The sequence below is a fragment of the Hippocampus bargibanti genome, linkage group LG14, assembly GCF_051943395.1.
Source record: "Hippocampus bargibanti isolate YZ-2025 linkage group LG14, ASM5194339v1, whole genome shotgun sequence".
Taxonomy (NCBI): domain Eukaryota; kingdom Metazoa; phylum Chordata; class Actinopteri; order Syngnathiformes; family Syngnathidae; genus Hippocampus; species Hippocampus bargibanti.
In genome coordinates, this window is record NC_142747.1 from 20,873,803 (window position 1) to 20,892,668 (window position 18,866).

Sequence of the window (18,866 nt, forward strand, 5' to 3'; positions counted from 1 at the left end):
GTGAATTTGGTTAAAATATCGTTTTACTTTTTATGGTATGAACTTTTTCCTCTCATTAACCACGTACACACATATAAACACACATAGTGAGTAAAAAGAGTGTGTATCCAAGTGAAATGAAAATACACCCCCAAAAATTATTTTGGGTGAATTTGTGAGGACCTCTCTGAAACTTTAACAGATGCATATATAGACCCTCTAGAAGAATGAAAAAACTTGTGAGGTCCTCACTTGTCAAAAATGTCCTCACTACGTATGGTATAAAATGTTAGTAGTCCTCACAATACTAGTCATACAAACACACACACACGCAGATCCACATGCAAATTGACAAGTCTACTTTAAGCACTTGAAGTTATTTTTTTTTTGACTGATTAACATTTTTATTGAGGGCCCAAAAGAGCTGCGCCAATTTTTTTCGTGTCCATTTTGCACTCCATGCAGTGAAGGACAGCAATGGTCATTTGCATAACACAAGATGCTGCACACCAAAACTGCCTTCATTAGAAAAGGCTGCAAAGGTGTGTGTAGATTTTTAGTGTACCCGTATTTTGACTGAGATATGATTCATGTCTGTGTAATATGAGGGATGACATTATTTGTATAATGAGTCACTGCTGTTTGCCATTGACTGTTTCAAAATATTTCCAGTAAAATTGGTGGCTACAGCAAATCAACTTTTGTACACTGTGTATAGACTAAGTGTCTTTTAAAGCATCAAGCATGGATAAAACATATTTTAAAAAAAATGAAGGGCTACGTTCCTCATCAAGTGTTTAATGCTGATGAACGCGGCCACTCCATTCCATCAAGCCATCAACGACCATCAAAAACGTCAATAAAACCACTTTATTATACTGTACAGTTTATTTCTTTAATTATAATGCCATAGCACATTATATATAGAATAAGGTATATTTTGTGTAGTTTTAAGGCCTAGAAAATTATACAATTATATTTTATGGGGACCTGGGTACGGATTATACTCATTTTAATGGTTTCCTATGAGAAATTATTTTTTGGGATACACACTTTTCGCCTTACACACTCTGTCTGGGAACCAATTAAGTTCGTAAGCCAAGGTATCACTATACCTGACCAACAATAACAACAACATTCAAGTGTCTACTTGTCCACTCAAAAGCAGGAATGTGCAGCGTTCAACGAAGCTTAACTCCAACCGTTTGTGTCCCAAGTGGCAATTTCTAATTGCTCTATAATATCCCAAGTTCAAATTTCAAGACCACCTGTCAGCATGCACGATAGCCCTTCCTCAACTGTGACGCGCAAGAGTACGCCGCAATCTCACCTGTGGGAGAGCCAATCAATAGCGCTGATGGCAAGGAACCGAAAAGTGTCTGATTGAGATCCGTTCCGATGTTCGTCGATCCCGTTTTCTTCCGGGGATTAGCGGTGTGCGCCGCGGTGTGCGCCGCTGACTGGCGCTGCTGCAGACCAAAGCCTCTCAACTAGTATGAAGGGGGAGAGAGTGGGAGAGGGGGGAGAGGGAGGGACAAAGGAGGAAGGATGTGAGGAGAGAGAGAGAGAGAAACAGAGATTTGAGGTACCATATTTTCCGTTGTATAAGGCGAACCCAAAAGCCTTTATTTGCTTCAAAAGATGACAGTGCACCTCATACGCAGGTGCGCCTTATGTGCAGCCATTGACTCCATTTCCCTCCTGTAAAAAAAGTAGTGTGTAACCCCGCCTTATAGAGCGGTTTGCCTTATACAGTCATACATTGGCTTACAAACTTAATTGGTTCCCAGACAGAGTGTGTAAGGCGAAAAGTGTGTATCCCAAAAATTAATTTCCCATAGGAAACCATTGAAATGAGAATAATCCGATCGCAGGTCACCATAAATCATCATTTTCTACTAAATAAGCCTTAAAACTGCACAAAATATACCTTATTTTATGTATAATAAATGTCCTTTGGTATTATAATTAAAGAAATAAACTGTACTGTATAATAAAGTCATTTTATTGACCTTTGTGATGGTCGTTAATGGCTTGATGGAATGGAGTGGCCACTTTCATCAGCATTAAAAACTTGATGAGGAACGTAGCCTTCTTCTTTCACCATCTTGAGGAATGATCCCTTGGAGGTGCTTTCTCTGCCATCATTTTACATTGTTCCTCATCTATTGTGTTCTGTTTAGGTTTGTTGATAGATTTTTGCATCAAGTGTACAGATGGCTTGTGCGGGTTATTTGTGTAGCCTGATTGATGGGATATTTTAACCTTGCAGTCTACACTCTGCTTTTGATCTATCAAAGTTGAAACATGTCCAAATGTCACTGTTTTCTATCCATTTTCTCAGTTTCTCTCTGTCGTCTGCCTGTCTCTTTCAATTTTTAAACACGTGGCTTTAACCGAAGACTGGGGGCGGGGAATAGAGGACAAAAACAAGTGGGCTGCCATTTTCTTGTAAGTAGAACGGGCTCGTTCGCGAACGACACATCACTCAGTGTAGCGCTCCGTGTGTATCCCGAAAAATAGTTTGTATGCCAAGGTAAAATTTTCATAAATTTAACGTTCGTAAACTGAAAAGTTCGTAAACCATAAACCATATATCACTGTATATATTTTTTGAATGACCTCGGTCTTTACAAGGGTTGTTCGATTGCACCCTAAGACAATTTCCCTTGATCTTGGAGCCATTTTGTCCCCTTTTCCCCAGAAGTCAACTTGCTACCAGGTAACAGTGAGAGCAACGAGGCACATTGGCCTATAATCCGGCCTAGTGAAGCATTTCATTTGGATTCAGGTGTCCACCTGCACAGAAGCAGAACACTCGGCACAATTTTATCCCCCCCCCCCCCCCAAAACACTTTCAGAATTATAACCAGTGCCCCTCAGGAGTCCAGAAGCGAGGGAAAGAACCCGTTCAGTCAGGGACGCCGATCATGAGCATCAATGTATTTATTATTTTATTTATTGATTTTTTTTATCAATTTATATATGTATATAGTGTATTGAATCTGTATATCAAAATATATTCATATACATATCTATGTCCATATGTATCTACCGAGCTAGCTACTATATCTACCGAGCTAGCAGCTGTGTCTACCGAGCTAGCTGCTGTCTCTACCGAGCTAGCTACATCTATCTAGCCAGGTAGTTAACTTTCAACCTATCTAGCTCGCTACTTTATCTACCGAGCTAGCTACTGTATCTACCTATCTAGTTAGTTACCTTTCTATTTAGCTAGCTAGCTAACTTTCTATCTAGCTATCTAGCTATCTTTCTAACTAGCTAGCTAGCCATCTTTCTATCTAGCTATCAAGCCATCTTTCTATAAAGCTAGCTAGCTATCTTTCTGTCTAGCTATCAAGCTATCTTTCTATCAAACTATCTATCTGATATCGTTGTCTTTGGCAACACATCTCAGGATAACAAATGGATCCTTTCACATTGGCGGAAGAAACAATCTATTTGTACTTTTTAGATTGACTGGATGTGTGCAGGTGTGGCGAATGCTGTCGCCGCTAAGCGTGTGTCAGCATGATGTTAGAGCAGCTTGGACACGAGTGGTTGAAATCGAAAGGGATGAATTCGCCTGCAGCTGATATGCGCCAGTAGGTGGACGTATGATGGATGGAGATAGCTTGTCTCAGGGAAGCTGGACAGCATGCATTTTTTGGGGGTCTTTTGTTTTGCTCACCGCGTGAGCCTGACCCTTGCCCTCGATCTCGCCCGTCCACATTTTCCCTCTCCTGCTCATAAAGACTAATGGGAAGATCCGTTGGCATTCTTCCACCATTACCTCTCACATCGGGGTAACGTTAATGATCCAAGTACACTTTTCTTCTGTTGTTTTTAACAAGTCAACTTTTTGTGTTTGAAAAGAAGTACACGTAACATCCGACCGACTTAATGACTGAGTTCTGTTCCGACCAAACGGTCGTAAGTCGAAATCCATTCAAAAGTCCCCCCCGTCTGGTGCCACCATTCTTTAGCTGCCTGAGAAATAAATATTCTTTTTTGTATATCGCCTTGCTTCCTGTTGATTGAATATTTAGACTACACAAATGAAGAACTGAACCAGAAGAAAAGAACAAGATTTAACCCAACAATTTGAGCATCTCCAATTGCATTTTTCCTTTCCTGCTTCAAAAAGTGCGTCATCCCAAAAACTGGCAGAATTTCCATTTACTCGCTGTCTCCAGTTTAGTGCACATCCTTATTTATCTACACGCTCGCTTAACCAATAGCATTTACAAGGTGTCAAAATCTCACAACAGCGTACTCGCACACTCTATTGTCTCATTTATTTAAATAGTAGTACGTATTTTGACAAATGGGAAGTTTTCTGTAAAATGTCATTTGATTCAGAGTGCTTGAGTTTTAACGTCCTTGTCTCGCGAATGGCGGCTCAATTTCCTCATGTCATCGCTTGGTTTACTCGCCATTTGTTATTCTTATTACGTGCGCAGTGCAAACAGGATTCTTGGAGCTGTTGAAAAAGGACCCGGAGCAGGTCCTTAGGGTCTCTGTGTTTACCCCAAAATACATCCTGCGCGTTGTCAAATTCTCCTTTATCGCCTAAAGGTGTCGGATGGAGTTGCTATCAGGGGAAAGTCAACATCTTTACTTTGACGATTCTCATCAGAGAACTAAAACTGCCTTCCGTGAACTGCTACCACAAAGTGGAAACATTACATGATCAATTCAACATTTGAATGACCGGATTTTCCGCTGTATAATAGATGACCCTGCGCACTATACACAGATGCGCCTTATACAGCGGAAACTATGGGTCAGTGGCTCCCCAACTTACGAACGAGATACAATCCAAACAGGCGTTCGTAATGTGAATGTGTTTGTAAGTTGCTTCAGTGATTATATTTTGTATGGATTATGTGTTTAAGGTGGATACAAGTATGTTTAAGATGTATGTTTAAGGCTTTTCTAAGTAACCTGTATTGGTTTGTACCGAAAAATAAACATTTAATAAAATATATGCTCTATAAAGAAATGTACAACTGGAGAGAATACTACATATGTTATGACAAAAATGTTTGTCCTCAAGTGTTGAATGCTAATGAAAGCGACCACTCCATTCCATCAAACCATCAACAAAGGTCAATGAAACCACTTTATTAGACAGTACAGCTTATTTCTTTCATTATAATACCATAGCACATTTATTATACATAAAATAGGTTATATTTTGTGTACTTTTAAGGCTTAGAAAATTATGTTTTATGAGAAATAAATTTTTGGGAAACACACTTTTTGCCTTACACACTGTGTCTGGGAAGCAATTCAGTTTGTAAGCCAAGGTATCACGGTATTTCTATCCTGTTCTTGGAAAATCTTAAACTGATGAGAAATTGAAAATCCTCTTTACAACACACCGACCGGCATGACTATGAGATGCTATGATCAATAATTGCTTAATTAACTGCTACTACCGAAAAGTCTCCTCTGAGGATGTTTGAATATTGTTTATGCTTGTGTGTACACACACACACACACACACACACACACACACACACACACACACACACACACAAAACAGCTAACGCATTCTGCCGTGCATTCTCGCACACATGCAATTAAACTTTCACAATAACAAATGAGTGATTTTAAGTACAACAAAAGGTGGAAAAAAACATCTCAGTGGAATTTCTATTTCCTGTTATGCTCACAGACCAAGGAGTTTGTTTTTCTTCCATAAAACTAATTATAACGTTCATTCATTTCCAGCCTCCACGGCCATCTTTTAACGTCTTTGGTCTTTGGTGTCACAAACCCCCATGACAGTATTTACATCAGCGGAGCCCTCAAAGAGTTGTCGCTCAAAGAGCCGCAGAGGGAAAGACGCGTGGAGGCGAGCAGATACGCTTGGAAGGAACAAGATGGATGGATGGAAGGAGCCGAGCGGCCACGCCAGGGGGACGTTGGCCAGATGAAGGAGGATGGAGAAGGGAGAACAAACACACCTCGCAACTTTGGTAATCTACAAAAAAAAAAACGCAACTCGAAGGTGCACTCGGACTTTTTTCTGGCATCGGCTAAATCCACTTTGAATTTCATTTTAGGAGTGATTGGCATCCTCGGTTCTTTCACAATGGAGGTCACCATTTTGTTTTGTTTTCAACCCAGCTAAACAGAACACAATTGATGAGGAACAAGGTAAAATTATGGCAGAGAAAGCACCCACAAGGAATCATTCCTCAAGATGGTGAAACAAGAAGGCTACGTTCCTCATATGCTATCTGTTAGCTATATAGCTAGCTACCCATCTATTTGAGTCAGGAAACATCCGTTATCTAGCTAGCTAGATAGCTATCTATTAGTTGTCTAGCTATCTATTGGCTAGCTTGGTAGCTAGCATTTTATGTTTTTGAGTTATTCCGGGTTGAGTGGACGGTGGCGCATGTGTGACTGCCGCTGCTCACCCACAGAAAAACTGATCCTGTGACTGTAAAGTGACCTTGAGAGTTTTGAAAGGCGCTTAGAAATGAAATGTATTATTATTATGATTATGATGATAAAACTCAAGATTGTGTCGTGAATGAGTTAAAAGATTGACGTGGGCCGTTCAGTGCGACAGCGTTTGAGAAAAGGGTAAGAAAAAGGACAAATGTCAAGAGCCAATGATGAAAGCCACGGAATTCAAAGAGTTATGACGTTGCCGAATGGCGGCCAAAAGGGGGGATGACTTGGTCAAGATGGAAATTCAGTCGTGCGTCGTGGCGTCCTTTTACATTGACATTCCGAGCTGCTCGCTTGCTAAGGCCACTTTCTTTTTTATTTCTGAGGGTGATGTCATCTATATGGATCCTTTGGTCGCTAGCCACCATCACTTACATCTCTGCCACTGTCCCCATTTGTGTGTGTGTGTGTGTGTGTGTGTGTGTGTGTGTGTGTGTGTGTGTGTGTGTGTGTGTGTGTGTGTGTGTGTGTGTGTGTGTGTGTGTGTGCGCTAAAGCACTTAGCCTCATCGCGACCTACATCTTAATGTGCATTTGCCAGCAAAGGACACAAATATATCTGTATCATTAAATGGGCGGAGTCAGTCGGGACGATGCTAAAAAAGAAAAGCACGATGGACTATCAGACAGTTAAAGGACAACCGACACAATTATTTCAGAAAAACGTTTGATAGCATCTAAAAACACGCAGGCTGATATTTTTAGTCAAACAATGAAAAGGTTTCTTCAGCCGTCATCTGCATTTCTTTGAAGGTGTCGGACGACTGGCCTGATTGCCCCACTACCTCCGGTATAACCTCATCAGCATTATTAGTCCTATGGGCAGTCAGGACAATAGGAACAATCAGTGGAGCCGCAGGGAGTAGTCATCTGCTCCCCCCAACCTGAAAGCAGGGACCTATCATAGCAGTGTCCGGCACCGCCATGTCTGGACAGTAGGGATATATAGATATAGGGCCGAAACTACCAGTAAGACTTTAGTTTGCTGACGAAGCTTCTTGGATAAGAAGCGAAACGTCAAAGAAGGTGTTGGTGACGGAGACGATGACGGCTGAAGAAACCTTTTCATCGATGGACCACTCCTGTACCACTGAGAGCTTACACAGACGTATTTTTCATCAAATGCAAAACACCATTTTGAGGGGTATGGACTTCAATGTAGCGCCCAGAAAATGCACAAGATGGCGCCCAAGCTCTGTTGGAAATGGGCTGATTTGTCCGCTGGGAATTTGTGTCAACTAGTGTCAAATAGTAGTCTTGGTGCAATACACGACTCACCATGGCGTTATTTATGTGTTTTCCTTCTAATTTCGCCATCAACACGAAGTTTTCAGACCAAACAAAGTACCCAAAATGCATTGTGTGACACTTTCTCAGTCAGGGGCGTTCCTGACGTGACGTCACGTCAGGAACCGTCACCAACTCGAAAAAAAGACTTCCTGAATATTGAGCGTGAGTCTTAAAAGGTACAATATAGCAATATGCGGTGGAATCTTTGTCAAATACGCTCAGTAGAAGTCATTTGAAGTGATTTTACAAATTATGGACACAACTTGTCCGGAGGCTTCGGTTGTCCTTTAAGCGAGTTGGAAAGCCAACCCGTACTAAAAGAGCTTTATGGGTGGTTTAGGCTGGCTCACCAGGCCACTTAAGGCTACTGCGAGGAAGGAGATGGGGGGGGGGGTGGCATTTTAATATCGGAGAGTTGTTCCAGCGGTGGCTGTGAGTGTGGAGGGTGGAGCCCGCCGTAAATCATTTCAAATCATTCGGGGATTCATGGTGGTGGGAGGAGAGGCATTAAGGTGTGTTTTCATAAAAGGTAGGTGGGCCAAAGGCAAGTGCATGAATATTTCATTTTCATGACATTATGTATCGCCACAGTGCCCCACAATCAATACCCAAAAATATTTCATTCACCACAACCGTCATTGATATAAAAAATTAAAAAAAACTATATATATACAGGTAACATCCGACTTACGACCGAGTTCCGCGTTGCCGGCCTGCTAGCGCGTTGCGGTGCCAGGCGTAGAATTACAATTGTAAAAATAGGGTCTGGAGGTCGTGGTCGTAAGTACGGGTGGTCGTAAGTCGGATGTTACCTGTATATACATTTTTTTCGCAATGTAATAGACTAGCTCTGGGGCCATTGTGCTTTTTTTGCGTCTAACCTGGGCAGTATTTTCACAGCCCCGTTTTCTTCAGCGGAAAGGTGGTGCAGTATGCGGAACTGTCGCGGCTTGGAATTGAAGCGGATTGACGTGGGACAGAAGATTTGAGACAATCTCTTGACATCAATGGACGCTAGAGCTTCGTTTTTAAGTTCAACATTTAGCGTGTAGCAGACGTGCGCATTCCACCATGACGTTCCTGATCCACTGGCGAAAAGGACATTTTGATTCTGTTTCATCTAGAACTGCTTCATGCAACAAAGAGGGTGCAGAAATTGCCTTAGATTGAATGAATGTATCTTTGTGTTGTCATTTTATTTCTTTTATTTTTGTTCTTTTTGCGAGAGTGGCTGCCTTCACAGCAGCTCCTGTATTTCATTTTTCTACTTCTTCCTTTCCTTTCCTCTTCCTTCCATAACTTGCTGCTGTCGAATGTAAATTTCTCCACTGCGAGACTATTAAAGGCTAATCCGATCCAATCCAATGACAAATGCCTGATACATATGCACTCAATTATTTCCTGCCACTGATAGCCAAATTTAGCTAATTGCGTCTGTTTTTTAGCTCTTATCAGCTCACATAATGCATGTTGTGTACGTTTTTGTTCGGTAATACACTGTCCACATGATGTGACGCTGAAAGTATACCACCCTAATGCACCACATACATTTCTTTCACTTTCTCAATGTCTCCTTTTGAGTAATGACTTGAAAGGCCACCCTGCACAAGCCGTTCATTTTCCTCGTAGCTGTGAGACACTAGATGGCCTTATTACACTCTAATGTACTTGGTATTTTTCTCACAGGAGCGAACAAAATACCGTGTCACAGAAACAGACAAAGTGATATCAAACGCAACCGAGGGGGAAGTGGTTCACAGTTGCAGTTTCAAGGTGAATTGGCCGCCGAACACAAGGCCCACAATGGAAGCACAGAAAATCTGGGGTCAATCTGAAGTTAACAGACGCAGCCTGTTAAACTGTCATGTTCATGACAGTAGGAAATCTAGATTTAGGACTTGGTCAACTCTTTCACAGGAAGTGCTCATTAGCCAGGTTACAAATCCATCAATTCATGGAAAGACAACCTATTAAAATGTCTAATTTCTGTTGGTTTATTGTTGTTGGTGCTTGTTCCATGGGACATGGTATTGAAATCAAGAAAAATGTTTTTTACTAATGTTTCACTTCACTTTGCATATACTCTCAAAAAAATAGCTTGGCAGAGGGCTACAGAGGTTGCACGTCTGTCACAAGGCCCACAATGGAAGCACAGAAAATCTGGGGTCAATCTGAGGTGAAAAGACACAGCCTGTTAAACTGTCATCTTCATGTTGGAGATCTGGCCTTGGACTAACTTAGGACTTGGTAAACTCCTTGACAGGCAGAGGTCACAAATGTATCAGTTCATGAAACGGACAACCCATTAAATGTCTATGTTCTGTTGTTTTACAGTTGTTAGTGCTGTTCATCACGGCATTCGGGCGTAAAAACATGGCGATCAAACCATGTTCCAAATTCCTCTTGTTAAAGCGAACACATGTAGCAGAACACGCGTTGAGTACATAAAAATCAGCAAGGCGGGTGTATCTCTTTGCAGGGCTCTGTTTACTCCACGCTTGGCTTTGTTTGCTAAGAATACACAAAGGGGGCCGGCACAACTGGTGTGTGTGCTCGCAGCCCGTAAACAATTGCTCGAGAAGGAAATCTCAGAAGCCCTTAAGTAGCTCTTTATCACTACCCTGAGTTGAGGTGTGTGTGTGCGTGTGCGTGTGCGCGTGTGTGTGTGTGTGTGTGTGTGTGTGTGTGTGTGTGTGTGTGTGCGTACAGTATTTCATCATTTATGTGTTCAAAATTTAGGATGGTAAAAAAATCTAAGATCATGGCTCCTGCAATTGCTGACTTTACAGGCTTTAAATATTATTGTCTTGAGAAAAAAAATAAACGCCACCTGCTGGTGGTTTTGTACTGACATTATTCATAACCTGGAAATACAGTAAAGTCTCGTTATATCGATATTCAAGGGAGTCCGAAAAAATATCGATATAACCGGGACTATCGATATATCCGATATCGATATAACGAGACTTTACTGTATAACCAAACCTGGAAAATCTGGCCTTGGAGAGAATTTAGGACTTGGAAAACTCCTTCGTCACAGGAGTAATTTAAAGTAAAAAATAATGACTGTTATTGTGGTTCAAGCGCCTTCCAAAAGACCCAAGGACACTTTACAATAAAAACAAAGCACACAACAATAAAACCATAAGTAAAATGATAAATAATAAAATAGCGGATTGCACACAATTTAGGACTTGGGATACTCCTTTATCACCGCACTTATTTACAACTTGAACATCCTGCACAGGAAGAGCTCATTAGCCAGGTTACAGTCACTGACTTCAGTCTGAGTGGGAAGAACACCGATCCTGGCCTCCAAATCTCATTTGGCAAAGGGACAACGGGGGTGATTTCCAGACAGGGAAGGTGGAAATGTGGGGGTGGATGACAGCATTCGGGTTACGGTGGAGACCAGAAGAAACAGAGAAGCAATGGAAGGAAAATGAATAAGAGGACGTCGGGAGGGGTTGAAAGTCAGCGGTAGAAGAGTCGGTGAAGAAGCCAAAGGGGGATTACAAGAAGCATCCGATTGGATGGATTCAAAGAGTAAATAGAGGTGAAGGATGGATAAGAAAGGAAATAGTAGCTTGTTACTCAGGACACCACGCGAGATGGTGAAGCAACCAGTTTCTGGACACCGAGGAAAAAAAAAAGTAGGAAGGAATTATGTGGAAAGAATGTAGTGTGAAGAAAAAGAGAGGAAGAGAAGAAAGTATATTAGGGATGGGAAGACTGGGGAGAAGTGTGTCGGCGTGCGCAAGTGTGACTGATTTGGACCAAACAGCCATTAAAAGGTTTGTGGAATACCAAAAGATCGCAAGGGAAAAAGTCTGAAGGACAGAAAAGGGAAGTTAGCATTTGTTCAAGACTTCCGAGGAGTTGACGGCAAACAAAGTTGCCGCAATTCAACTTTTCTTGTGTCAAATCCGAGTCCATCTTTGTGGACATTTTCCAACTTAGGTAGGAGATCTGGCCCTTGGGAGGAATTTAGGACCTGGTAAACCCCTTTGCAGGAAGACCTCATTTGCCAGGTTACAAATGGATCTGTTCATTAAAATGTCTCATTTCTGTTGGTTTATGGACGTTAGTGCTTGTACAATTAAAGCCGGTAAGAGAGTGTGAAATGAAAAATAGAACTGGGTCTTGAGGTTGAAAAACTTCTGTTGATTTGGATTAATGAAAAGCAGCTAGCAGGGGACAGTGTGGGTGAGGGTATTATTGCCGAGAAAGCACGGCAACTTTACTCGGATATCATCAAGAGGCAAGTCCATCAACGACCATCACAAAGGTCAACAAAACGACTTTATCATGTAAGTACATCGATGAAAAGGTTTCTTCAGCCATCATCTGTACTTTTTTGAAGTTGTTTCGCTTCTTATCCAAGAAGCTTTGGCAGAAAACTAAAGTTTTACTGGTAGTTTCGGCCCTATATATATCCTTAAAAGTACAGGTGTACTATGTACAGATGTAAGTATTATTTGCAATCCAATAGCACATTTATTGTACATTAAATAAGGTATATTTTGTGTAGTTTTAAGCTTTATTTCATAGAAAATTATGTTTTATGAAGAACCGGGAACAGATTATTCTCATTTGAATGGTTTCTAATGGGAAATTAATGTTTGGAATACACATTTTTCACCTTACGCACTTTCTGGGTACAGTTTATTTCTTTATTTACAATACTATAGCACATTTATTATACATAAAATAAGGTATATTTTGTGTAGTTTCAAGGCTTATTTCGTCGAAAATTATGTGAGCCTTGGAACGGATTATTTTCATTTTAATGGTTTCTTATGGGAAAAAAATGTTTGGAAAACGAACTTTATGCCTGACATACACACTTTCTGGCTACCAAATATATTCGTGAGATGAGGTCTCACTGTCTATTTTAGTTTTGCTTCACAGTGTACACGTGACGTAACACCGTCAGCGGCTATTTCCCATTACGCCAAATCATCAGGCGACGTCATGTCAGCTCAACGCCAAAGTAAGTTGCTTCTTTGCTCTGGAGGTCGCTCGAAATCGGATCGGGCGAGCCAGAGTGGAAATTGACATGGCGTACGACAGGTGGCTCGGTCAGTAGGGGGAGCTGTGCCGCTCAAAGACACTGATTTATTGGACAATTTCACAGTAGTGTCGGCAGTAATGGGACAGGATAAATGGCTGAGCCTTCAGTGACTGAGCTTCCTCCAGGGAGGAAGGGCCACACACTGTGAGCGCCTCCATTCTTTTTTTGGGGAACGTGCAATCTCTTTTTTCCGCCTCGGGTTGTTGTTTTGTTTGTTTGTTTGTTTTTTGGTCTTTGTGTTTGTCCATTTCTCCATTTTTACATTTCATATTGCTGGCTTCTTTGACTCCCCTTTCAAAGCATCTATTTTCTTTGGCTAAGATTTTAACCTCATTGTCGTCAAATGATTGGTTGCTAGCTTTTTAGGTGCATATGTACTGCCGATTGAGCCCCACTAGTATTATCGCTGCCATGTTGATAAAGTCTTTTGTTTCCAATCAAACGTTTGCTTTATTTAATAAATCAAACGTTTGAAGGAAGATTTGGAAATCAGAATACATTATTTCGATTTAGAAATCATTCGGTTTGGAAATGTCTGAATTTCGGTTCGTTTGGCAAAGTGCATTTTTTTTTTTTTACGGTTAGCGCTTTAGGCTACCAAAGCCAAAGTCTCTGAACTGGCCTAACAAAAAAGGTTTCTCACGGTTGTATGTGTCTTAATAGCTTTGACATATGGGCAGTACGTGTACGTCTACGTGCACGTCTGGAATATGATTTCCATCTGTTTAACACCGTTGCTAGCAGACTTGCCTTGATAAGAGCAGATCAACATCTAATTCCCTTCATATTAGCATGTCTGCTATTCACATTACGTCTGTCAAACGTTTTCGCAGCATCAACTGAAGTTTTTGACCAACGAGCAGGCGATGGAGAAAATATACAGTGAGTGATACCTCGGTTTACCAACTCCTTGGTTGACGTACTTTTCGGTTTACGAACGTTACATTTATCAACATACATTTTGCCTTGGCATACGAACTTTTTTCGTACACGGAGCTACCTCAATGGGTGATTTGTCGTTCGCGAACGAGCCCGTTCTTCTAACAACAAAATGGGAGCCGACTGTTTTGGGCGGGGAATGTGTATTCCCCGCCCTTAGGCTTCGGTTAAAGCCACGTGATTGGTCAAGAACGCAGCAGTGAGGGGATGCGGTTTAGACAGGTGAGAGAGTTTCAACTTTGATAGTTCAAAGGCAGAGTGTAGACTGCAAGGTTAAAATAGCCAATCAATCAGGCTCCGCAAACAACCCGCACAAGCCATCTGTACACTTGATGCAAAAAAACTATCAAGCCAGCTAAACAAAACACAATTGATGAGGAACTAGGTAAAATTATCGCAGAGAAAGCACGGCAACTTCACTCGGATATCGTCAAGAGGAGACCTGGAAGTTCGTCATGCATTGATGATTTCAAGGCTAGGCACGGATGGTTCGAAAACTTTAAGCATCGTACGGGGATTCATCGTGTCATTCGTCATGGTGAGGCAGCCAGTTCTGATGATAGAGCTGCCAAAGCTTACAAGGAATGATTCGTCAAGATGGTGGAAGAAGAAGGTTACGTTCCTCATCAAGTGTTTAATGCTGATGAAAGCGGCCTCTCCATTCCATCAACGACCATCACAAAGGTAAATAAAATGACTTTATTGTACAGTACAGTTTATTTCTTTAATCATAATACTATAGCACATTTATTATACATACAATAAGGTATATTCTGTGTGGTTTTAAGGCTTAGAAAAGTAGAAAATTATGTTTTATGGCGACCTGGGAACGGATCATTCTCATTTCAATGGTTTCCGATGGGAAATTAATTTTTGGGATACACACTGTTTGCCTTACACACCCTGTCTGGGAACCAATTAAGTTCGTAAGCCAAGGTATGACTGTATATTCTTTATCGACCCTCACTTTTGCTGTTTTAGTGTGATTTCTCTGGCGTGGAGGTGTGCAGTTTATCTCCGCCATGACGGTTGTTGGAGCATATTTGTTTTGGCTACTTTCAGTGCAAAAGTTGTATTGGTCAATGCAAAAGCCTGCGTTTGGGGGTGTGAAAGACACATGACTGATTTGTGATGGCTTATTCCTGAGAGAAGAACTTGCGCTTATCAGGAAAAGCATATGGCCCTTCTTCTTTTTTTTTGTATCTTCCCTCACAGCCAAGGCGGACATCACCAGAAAAAAAAAAACGAATTTGATAAAATAACCACAAGGATGAAGACTATTTCATTTGTTTTTGCTCATCATTTTGTGTTCGCATCATGGAAAAGTTGCATGATATCAGCACAGGACAGCTCGTGTGGAGAAATATGAAGAAAAATGAGCGCACACATAATTTTTTGTAAATTCAGTGATTACTATTCGAACCTCCATTTTGAACAACTAAAGCTAGTTAGCTAGTGTTTAGAAATGAAGGAAAAAGGATGGCCATTTCATGGTAAGATCAGAGCATTGAAACGCGGCCGTTATTTTAGACACTGTTTTATTCATTTTTTTATTTTATTTTTATTATATAAAATTAAAATATTAAAAATATATTTATTATATTTTGTATCTTTATTTGCTAGCTAATGGCTATCTATTAGCTATCTGGCTGGCTAGCTATCTGACTGGTTAGCTAGCTAGCTATTCACTATCTAGCTAGCAGGCTAGCCATCTATTATCTATTAGCTATCTAGCTAGCGTTCTATGTATTTGAGTTACTTCCAGGTTGAGCGAACGCTGGCACGTGTAGCTGCCGCTGCTCACCCGCAGAAAAGCGTATGCTGTATAGTGACCTTGAGAGTTTTGAAAGGCACTTCGAAATGAAATTTATTATTATTATTATTATTATAATAAATGAAACTATTATTACACATCAGACCATTTCCAACGGAGCTTGGGCGCCATCTTCTGCATTCTCTGGGACGCTACATTATAAAACGTTTTTCTGAGGTCAGTTAGGAAACAAAAAAATGGTGTCGGTTGTCCTTTAAGCCTTCCCCTCTGCTTGTGGGTGTTAGCGGTTACCTCTGAAAGGCCAACTTAAATGCTTATCCAGTGTGTGTGTGTGTGTGTGTGTGTGTGTGTGTGTGTGTGTGTGTGTGTGTGTGTGTGTGTGTGTGTGTGTGTGTGTGTGTGTGTGTGTGTGTGTGTGCGTGTTTAATAAGACATTTGATGATAGATTTATAGGCCTCTCACAGCCACTGGAGCAATCAAGAAATCACTGCAACTCATATCCTTTCCCCCGATGAAAAAAAAAAAAAAAAAACACAAAAAGCCAGCGGGGAGCGACCCAGAGGACAATGAATGAATTGGACCTGATTGATGAGGCACAAAAAGAAAAAAGAAAAATAAAGCAAAGCCAAGGATGGATGATGCAATAGTTGTTCCACAATAAAATAAAATAAAAAAATCTCTCAAATTTGCTGAATAAAATGAGCATAAAAGGATGACGGCCATTTCTTGGACTAATTGCTGTGACCCAGTTATGACTCCATGATTTTTTTTTGTATCAAATTAATCATTCCCACTTATAAATTTCTTCACGAGTCTTTTTGTGTCATGAAAAACATTAAGACAGATAAAATAATGCCTTAAAAATCTAGCTAGCTAGCTAGCTAGCTATCGTGATATGTCATATTTTCATATGTCAGAGTTCTTTTAAAAACAAAAAAAGGCATTCTGCTGTATAGTCAGACAGTCCCTGCTTAATCACATTTTATCATTTCTCGCTAGCTAGCGATCTAATTGAAAACTATTTGCTATCTATTAGCTATTAGTTAGCAAGCTAACTTTCGATCTATTTGAGTCATTCCGGGTTGAGTGAATGCATGCTCGTGTTGCTATCTATTAGCTATGTATGTACCTAGCTAGCTATCTTTAGTTCACTGACGAAGCATCTTGGATAAGAAGCGAAACATCCGACACCTTCAAAGAAGTACAGATGACGGCTGAAGGAACCTTTTCATTTATGCTTGTTTTTCATTCATGTATTTACTGTATTTATTCATTTATTAATGTTGTTTATTCAACCAATCATTCCACTTCCTTTCATAACTTTGCTGCTGTCTTACTTCCGGGTAGAGTGAACGCTGGCGCGAATGGCTGCCGCTGCTCACCCGCACAAAAAAAAAAAAAAAAAAAAAAGAATGTGACTGTAAAGTATCCTTGAGGGTTTTGAAAGGTGCTTATAAATGAAATGTATTATTTTTACCTTTGGCGAGACACAGCCGCTATTGCAAGATGGAATCAACAAAGGTTAGCCAGTCCGTCTTTCTGGGAGGTTCTTCTTGTGGGGTTTCATGAAGTCATGAAGCGGTTCTTCCTTCCTGGCGGCGAAAACAAGACGATGAAGTCGGCCACCGCGTCACAAAGATTGGCGACAACATTTTATCCTCATCCCGCATTTAATCGTAAACGATTGTCAGTATTTTATAGGAATGTGTTTTATGTTTTCATAAGCTGCATTTTGTTGCATCAGCGCCAACAAAACGTTACAATGGAGGCATTGCCACATACTTGGTGCTTGTTTTTGTGCTCCATAAACATTAAATGTGTCACAAATAAAAATAAGCATCTGTTCACATGGACTTGCACAGACTGCGGGTACAGAAAATGGATCGAATACGCATAACAAACCATGTCTGCACTCAAATTGGGTGTGGAAAACTAGTGGCGCTTTTCGACCGTGTGCTTTGGTTCCTCCGTCGAAACATACATTTAATAAGCTAAAGCTTCCGAACTACGTCTGTGTAAGCTCTCAGTCGTACAGGAATCGTCCATCGATGAAAAGGTTTCTTCAGCCGTCATCTGTATTTCTTTGAAGGTGTCGCTTCTTATCCAAGAAGCTTCGTCAGCAAACTAAAGTCTTACCGGTAGTATCGGCCCTATATATATCCCTACTGTCCAGACGTGGCGGTGCCGGACTCTGCTATGATTGGTCCCTGCTCTCAGGTTGGGGGGGAGCAGAGGAGACTGACGACTGCCTGACTGGCGACTGGCCTGATTGCCCAATTTGCCCTGGTATAACCTCATCAGCATAACTAAGCCTATGGACAGTGGGAAATAACTATATAGGGCCGAAACTACCAGTAAGACTTTAGTTTGCTGACAAAAGTTCTTGGATAAGAAGCGAAACGTCCGAAACCTTCAAAGAAGTACAGATGACGGCTGAAGAAACATTTTCATCACTGTATATATATATATATATATATATATATATATATATATATATATATTTTTTTCTTCACCCATGTGAGTTTTGTTCTTGCAGTGAGCGACGCAGTGTAGCGTGAAAGCATTGCTTGAAAGCACACTTAATCACACATTGCAGCACAGAGTAAATACTATCTAATCGCACTCACAGGACTGCACGAATGCTGATGTACACACAAATATGCTTATCACACACACACATATGCACATGCACACGCACACCAGGCTGCGATATCTGTAAGGGAAATTCCATCTTTTTCCACTTTGTGCAATGGTCGGAAAGACTCAGAGTGGCTCCACGCGCAGCCATCGCTGTTTGTGATGTGTGTCAGTGCCACGCCTCAACAAATTCAATCTGAAGGGAGCTTCAGCTTTTTGTACGCCTCTTGTTTTCTTTTGCTTTTCTTTTGTTTTTCTCTTCAACCTCCCGTTGTCGTACTTCAACTGTGGCTGCCTCTCATTTATACGTTAACACACACACACACACACACACACACACACACACACACACACGTTTGTGATATAGTGGGGACTTGCTGTGTGAAAGATTCGGCACACACACATATGCACGCGCACAAACAAACGCAACACACACACACATTTGGCGTGCGTGCACACACTTTTTCCACACACGCACACACACGTACGCGCACACACACACACACACACACGTTTTTTCAACATTGTGGGGACTCACCGTGTGAAAAATTTGGCACACACACATTCCTGTTTCAATGGTTTTGTGAGGTCCGGATAACTCCAGAGGAGTGAGGACCACTGTTGCTAATAAGTTTAGAGACGAACTAGTGTTACATTTGAACACTAAATGTCAACCCATTTCCCAATTCAACTTCTTTTAAAA

At 41.1% G+C, this 18,866-nt stretch overlaps 1 protein-coding gene across 7 annotated transcripts in view; it reads right to left on the reverse strand.

Moving 5' to 3' along the window:
• Positions 1 to 18,866, reverse strand: part of ecel1 (endothelin converting enzyme like 1) — a 42,600-nt gene that overhangs the window by 22,819 nt on the left and 915 nt on the right. For all 7 annotated transcript variants that reach the window (XR_016117095.1, XR_016117096.1, XM_089013066.1 and 4 more), the window contains exons 3-4: positions 17,004 to 17,118; positions 1,310 to 1,469 (exon numbers count right to left, since the gene is read on the reverse strand). The gene's annotated coding sequence lies outside the window, so the exon portion shown is untranslated. The remainder of the gene's footprint in view (positions 1 to 1,309; positions 1,470 to 17,003; positions 17,119 to 18,866) is intronic.